Raw genomic sequence first — 8,093 nt, forward strand, 5'->3', positions numbered from 1 at the left:
ATGCGACAGGTCCTAGGACGGGAGGGTGAACTATGCTTCCCCAGGGCCCGCAGCTAAGGGCGGTCACCCCGCCAACCTTGCTAGAGGAAGCAGTGCTTGAGCTGAGTAGGACACGGGACCCGAGAGTCACCGGACTTTCCAGAGAAGGCTCCAGACAGGAAACGGAACATACGAAGGCAGAGACCGAAAGAGCTGCATACAGTCAGAGGCCTGAAGCTCGCTGCAGTCGGAAAATGGGCACCGTCATACACACTCATGAAACAAATTCCCTAGAATAGTGAACAAGATGCGTTCAGTCCGCACGAGCATGAAGACTACTTTATAGTGATGGAAGCAGATTTTGTAAGTACCGTGTAAACAGATGTATAAGGTAATCACAAATGTTGAGTGCTTATAAAGAGAAAAGGTGATGGCAGAGATCCGGATAGGCGAAGAGGAGGACGGGAGGGGAGGTTGGCGCAGTGAACGGAAGGGAGTGCAGGCATTGCTCTGAAGGTGTTCATCCTCTCTCCCCTCCTCCGCAATAAGGAACCACTGCCTAGCATTTAAAGAGACAAATGTGGTCACGGCAGAGTGGAGGGGTGTTAACCACAGGATAGAAACTGCTGGTCTAGGCCGTGGAGAGAGGGCTGATACAAGTGATATCAAGAAAGGAAAACCGAGAGGACTTACACTCTTATAGCTACAGAATGATTTCTTTTTACTTGCTATATTTGAGTGCTATTTATTGTTTATAATACAAGAAATGCATGAATTTTGGAAGACAGAAACAACCACCAAACAAAAAGCAAGACAATACCACTAAAAATTCCACCCCTTAAAGATGACTCTTCAGTACTTTGTGTGCATTCTTCTAGACCCATTCCTATGCAAATACATCACTTATAGTTTTGCCTAATTTTTCACAAAGCACCTACATTGTGAACATTTTCCAAACTACTATATGCCAATGACTTCATTATTTTAATAGCTGTATTGTGTTTAATTATATTAATAATTTATTTGATCATTACCCTATTATCTTTTTTGTACTTTTGCATTATAAGAATGTGGTTATGAATATTCTGGTAAGATCATTGTGCTCTTGTATGATTATGTTTTAGGGAGATGGTCTTCAAAGATGAATTATGATGTCCAAGCAGAGAATTTTTAAAGTGTACTTCAGATACAATGCATCAGAATACTATTTCAAAAATTGAATTCTCCTTGTACCTTTGTTGTTCTAGCTAAACTCTGAAACAATTTTTGGCAAATTGCAAAAAAAATTTTCATAAGGACTACATTAAGCTTACTGATTAAATTAGGACAAATGACATTTGTAACATATTGAGTATTTTTATCGGGGATGTGCTATGTTTCTTCACATCAAAGCAAGTTTCTCTCATTAGTGGTTTGTATCGATAGTATGCATTTCCATAAGCCCTACGAATCCTTTTTCATTTTGTCATTAGGTATGTGACATTTTGTTACTATTATGATTGGATTATTTTATTTAACATTATATATTCTGACTATATTTGAAATATAGGACAACTATGAAACTTTTGATATTTATTTTGTAACTGGCTACATTATTGAACTCAGTAGTTCTAAGGGCTTTTTTCTATTGATTTTCTCAGGCTATCCAGGTGGAAAAATCATATCATTTTTTACCATTTAATAAGTTTGCTTTCTCTTCTTCAATATTTTTAAGCCATTACATAGTCTTCCTATTTAGTTGTGCTGTTGGCACTTCTGAGCAGTCTTACGCAATCTTTGCACTCACAGGCTGCCTTCCCTGTTCCAGACGTTAGTGGAAATTTCTGGAGGGTTACATCATGGGGCATGATACTGTTCAATTATCTTAGGCTATGCATCTTACATATTAAAAAATCACTCTCTAGTCCTATTTTTACAAGCCTGATTGAGAACAGGTCCTGAATTTTATTAAATGCCTCTCCAGTATCTCTTCTGGTGCTTGTTCTTTGATGAAACACGGTAATACATATCCTAATGTCAAAACACTCACTTCTTCCTAGAACAAATCCTATTTGGTCATTGTAGCTTAGTCTTTTAATAAATATTTTGGGTTCTTCAGTTATTTTGGTTAGGAAATGGTGAGTACTTTGGTTTTTGTGCTATCTCTCTAAGATTTTGGTATTAAGGTTGTGTTGCCTGTCCATATATATAAGGAAACTGAAAACATTCCCTCTTTCTCTATGTCCTGGAACAATTCAAATAGCCTAGAATGAGATGCTCCCTAAATGTTTGAATGAATACACCCATAAAACTACTCAGCTCTAGTTTCTTTTGATGGAACAAGTATTCATAAATTTCTTTAAATTTTCTTCCATGAATTTTGATCTAGCAAATATTACTACCTCTTCTAGGCTCAATATATTTTCTCTTTACTTTTCTGAAATATTGTCTACTTATTTTCTAGTCATTAAAATAGAATTGTTGGGTGCATTCTCTAATTTTTTTTTACATTTTTCTATCAATAATTATAACTTCTTTTGATGGTCCCTTTTTTCTGAAATAAAAGTAGTTAACATTTTCTTTTTATTCTTCAAAGACATTAATTTCTGGATTTATTTATTAACTCTATGTTCTGAATTATTGTTTTGCTTTTATTTTTGTAGTTCTTACCTTCTGTATTCCTTAGCTATGTTAGATTTTGTTTATCTAGCTTCTTGCTGGCAACTGACTATCATTCTTCCTAATTTAGTGACAAACATATTTAAAATTATAGATTTGTTCTGAATACAGCTTTGGTTGCATCTCCAGGTGAGATCTATATAAAAAACTATACATGATTAACATATAAACTATATAATATTGCATATATTATATACCTATATCTATACTTACATCTGGCACATAGAATGTATTCTTTAAGTGTACCTGCTACTACTACTTTATTAAATAGTGTATTTATTATTATATTCTTTACTTTTTCTTCTTTCATGGCTAAAAAAATAAATCTTTGTTTCTTGTTCCATGACAATTTTTTCCCTTCCTTCCATAAGGCAATGACTATTATGAATTTGATGTGAATCAGTAATTTCTACTCTTTTAAATCTTACAAATCTACCAATTCATGAATAATATGCAGTATTGTTTTACGTTTTTAACATGTTTATTGATTTTAGAGAGAAACATCGATGTGAGAGAGAAACATTGATTGGCTGCCTCCCATTCGCAGCCTGACCAGGGAACAAACCCACAGCCTAGGTATGTGCCCTGACCAGAAATCAAACTTCCAACCTTTTTTTTTTTATATAGTAGGACAATACTCCAACAGACTAGACCACACTGGCCAGGGCTTATACATTTTTAAAGCACATAAATACTAACATACTGATGTATACTTCTACATTTTTTATGTTAAATGTGTTTTTTAAAACTATGCTAATGGACCTATGGATTGATTGATATATTTATACATATTAATATGGAGGGATCATTTGTTTTTAGCTCCTTTATAGTATTCTATCATGTGATTAAACCAGAGTTTATTTAATCCCTCCTTTATTAATATTTCCATTCTCTTCATTTTTCAGTCATTAGGTATAATTAATTTTTTTAATTGATATATAATTGATATAACAATATGTAAGTTTTAGGTATACAATGTAATGATTTGATACATGTATATATTGCATATATTATTGTATATGTATATTATGTATATACGTATACATATACATATGTGTATTATGTAATATATGTACATTATTGTGAATAGTTACCACAATAAGTTTAGTTAATATCCATCACTACACTTGTTATAATGTTTTTCTTGTAGTAAGAACTTTTAGGATTAACTCTCTCAGCAACTTTCGAATATAAAACACAACACTGTTAACTATAGTCGCCAGGCTGCACAGTAATTACATCCCTGGGATTTATTTCTCTTATTGGTATCATTGACTTCATGTGTTTTCTGTTGGTATTGTATCACTGGATTTTCCTGTTAAATATTGTATGGCCAATTCTCTTAATGATGAGTGTCATCTGTTTGCAATATTGTGATATTGCAATCTACTAATATACTTGGGTTTGTAATTTATATGTATCATGCTCCTCTAGATAGTCTACATTTTCTTATATTTTACGTTCTACTGATTTTATTGAATTTTCTTAATTCTTTATTTTTTTCCTAGCGGTTTTGAAATTATATATTCTATTTATATTCATTAGTGGTTAACCTCAAATTTGTAACATATAAACTTAATTTAACTTTATTTAGCAAAGTCTGAAATTAATCATTATCTATATATACCCCCCTGCCAACAATGTAAAAGCCTTATAATGATTTAACTCCACACTCTTATTTTCCATGCCATTTTTTTAGATTTTTGATCAAGTTTGATTTTTAATTACACTAGTTTAGTGATTATTTTTATAGTTACTCATAAAAAAATCAGAAACAGCAAAAATGAATAAAGCACCTCGAGGGAAAGTCAATGGATCCAGAAATGGGAAAAATTTTACCTTCAAAGAATAACACCGGCGGGGAGGGTTCTGGTCAATACGGCAGTATAGGTAAACATGGCACTCAAGCACTCCCACAACCATATCAGAATGACAACTAAACTACAGAGCAACCATCATTCAGGCTGCCTAAAATCTACCTGAGTAGAAGTACAGAAGCCCTACAATTGACAATATAAAGAAGCAGCCACATCTAGACGGATAGGAGGGGCAGAGATGTGGACTGGGCAGGTTCCACACAGCATGTGGCCGATAAAAATCAGGAGGGACATCTTGATGGCAGAGGTGCCTCCTGAGGAGCGAGGGGTCCCGGCCCCACATCAGGCAGCCCAGCCTGGGGCTCCGGTGCTGGGGAGAGAAGGTCTCACAACTTGTAGCTGTAAAAGCCAGTGGAGACTGTGGCTGAGGGAGACAGAGGCTGATATGGAGCCTCAGATGATCCCTGCATGGATGTGCCCACTGAAGGACTCACCCCCTCTGAGCTCCAGCGCTGGGAGAGCAGCTCAAAAGGCCCCAGGGACATACAGAATGGAACTGAATAGTCTGGCGTCAGAGCAAGAACTGGGAGGGGGGCAGATTTCTCCCAGACAGAAGTGCTAGCAGGGGCCATTGTTCCTTTTCTGAGCCCTCTGCTCACACAGCCAGCAAGCGGGAACCATATCTGAGTCTCCAGCAACCTGGTTACACTGTAGGCCCCACCCAAATTGCCAGCCCTCCCAAGCTGTCTCCAGTGGCTTTTCCATATGAAAAGCCTGTCTTGGCTCATGCTTTGGAAGTTCCTAAAATCTCTGAAAAAAGGAGCATCTGGTCTAAGTGTGCCCCATACCTCTTACTAAGTGGCCTAGGTCTGAAACTAGCAGCAGCTGCCTCTGTTCACAGCTTTGCCTCCCTAGAGCACCTCCAAGCCCAGTACAAGTAGCAGCTGTCTGCAGATCACTCTGTAGCACATGCCAGATGGCCCTGGACAGGGCACAGGTGGTAGCAGACCTTGGCCTGCACCTCCTGAAAAACCCCAGAGCCAGTGCAGCCAGTGGACAGCTTATGACCAAGTCAAAGCTCCACCTAACCCCCTCCACAAGCAACACAGTCAAGGGGAGGATTCAGCAGGCATCAGAGCATGTAAGTCCTGCTCTGTGGGGTGGACCCCACACAGTGATCATCCACAGTGGTCACAGCCAATCCTTGCAGGTAATCGGCCCAGGGGTAAATCCCTCCCATTGATGTGCCAAGAGCAATGAAGGTTCAAGTACAACAGGAGGTGTATACAACCCACATGGGGGTGCACCTCGAGTACCCAGCTGCACCACTGGACTCTACAGAACACCTACTACATAAGGCCACTCTACCAAGACTGGGTGACATAGCAGCTCTACCTAATACATAAAAATAAGAACAGGAAGGCAGCCAAAATGAGGAGACAAAGAAACTAGTCTAAAATTAAAGAATAGAACAAAACTCCAGAAAAAGAACTAAAAAAAGGACATAAGCAGTCTACTAAATACAGAGTTCAAAACACTGACTATAAGGATGCTCAATGAATTCAGGGGAAGAGTAGGTGAACTTACTGGGAACTTCAACAAAGAGATAGGAAACAAAAACTGAGATAGAAAGCATAAAAATGATCAGTCAGAAACGAAGAATATACTACAGGGTATCAACAGTGGATTACATAAAGCAGAGGATCAAATGAGAGATTTGGAAGATAAGGAAGTAGAAAACACCCAATGAGAATACCAAAGAAACAAAGGAAAAAATAAATGATAGTATAGGAGCCTCTGGGACAACTTTAAGTGTACCAACATTTGCATCAACACAGTGCCAGAATGAGATGAAAGAGAGCAAGGAATTGAAAAATCTATGTGAAAAAATGTCAAAACTTCTCTAACCTGGGGAAGAAAATAAGTGTACAAGTCAAGGAAGCACAGAGAGTCCCAAACAAGATGTACCAAAGAGGCCCACACCCAGACACATCATAATTCAAACACCAAAGGTTAAAACAAAGAGAATCTTAAAAGCAGCAAGGGAAAAGCAGTTATCTACAAGGGATCTCCCATAAGACTGTCAGCTGATTTCTCCACAGAAACTTTTCAGGCCAGAAAGAATTGGCAAGAACTATTCAAAGTGATGAAAAGCAAGGACCTACAATCAAGATTACTCTACCTAGCAAAGTTATCATTTAGAATCAAAGGATATATAAAGAGCTTCCCAGACAAGAAAAAACAAAAAGGAGTTTATCACTACCAAATCAGTATTACAAGAAATGTTAAAGGGTCTTCTTTAAGAAAAAGAAGGGGAAAAAAAGATAAAAAAATATGAATAGTAAAATGGCAATAAATATATATCTATCAACAATTACCTTATGTTTTTAAGAATTACTTTAAATGCAAATGGACTAGTGTTCTAATCAAAAAACATTTGGTGGCTGAATGGAAAACAAAACAAGACCCTTACATATGCTGTCTACCAGAGACTCACTTTAGATCAAAAGACACACACAAAGTAAAGGGATAGAAAAAGATATTTTATAAAAATGGAAACAAATGAAAAAGAGCTGGGGTAGCAATATTTATACCAGACAAAACAGACTTTAACATGAAGGCTATGTAACAAAATACAAGGAAGGACCCAGCGATTCTATTTCTGGGTATTTATCTGAAGAAACCCAAAATACTAAATCAAAAAGATATATACATCCATATGTTCACTGCAGCATATTTACAATAGCCAGGATATGGAAGCAGCCTAAGTGTCCACCAACAGATGGATAAAGAAGAAGTGGTACATATACACAATGGAATATGACTCAGCCTTAAAAAGAATGGACTCTTGCCTTCTGCAGTAATGTGAATGAAGCTAGAGGGTATTGTGCTGAGTGAAATGAGTCAGAGGAAGACAAATGCCATAAGAGTTCACGTATATGCAGAATCTAAAAAACAAAATAAGTGAACAAGCCAAACAGACTTACAGATACAGAGAACATTTTGACAGTTGCCAGATGGGAGGGAGGTTGAAGGAATGGATGAAAAGGGTGAAGGGGATATGAATTACAAATTGGCAGTTACAGAATAGTCACAGGGATGTAAAGTACAGCATAGGGAATATGGACAATACTACTGTAATACCTATATAGAGTGTCAGATGGGTACTAGTTTTATTGGGGAGATCACTTAGTAAGTGATACAAATATCTAATCAGCAGATTGTACACCTAAAACTAACATAATATTGTCTGTCAACTACAATTGAAAAACAAAAAAAAATTATTTAAAGTTTAAAAAGATAATAAAGCAACATGAAAATATTAAGTAGATATGTTCAAAGTATTAAAAATTAAAAGGTTTTATTATACAAATCATTAGGCAAGAAAAGGAGAGAGTAGGGGTGGGGGATGGGGGATAAATGGTAATGGAAAAATACAATAAAAATGAAGTATTAAAAAAGAACAGAAGAGTGTAAAAAAGAATCAGTTAAGGTATATAGTCACTAAAATAAAGTAACTTAATAGATGGGTTGAAAACTACACCAGGTCCTGGTCAAGAGAGAACTAATAAGTTGGAAAATAGATCTGAGGAAGCCATTCAAAACTCAACACAGAGAGATTAAGAGACGACATACAGA

This window comes from Phyllostomus hastatus, unplaced genomic scaffold (genome assembly GCF_019186645.2).
Source record: "Phyllostomus hastatus isolate PE091 unplaced genomic scaffold, TTU_PhHast_1.1 phas_contig_283, whole genome shotgun sequence".
Classification (NCBI taxonomy): Eukaryota; Metazoa; Chordata; class Mammalia; order Chiroptera; family Phyllostomidae; genus Phyllostomus; species Phyllostomus hastatus.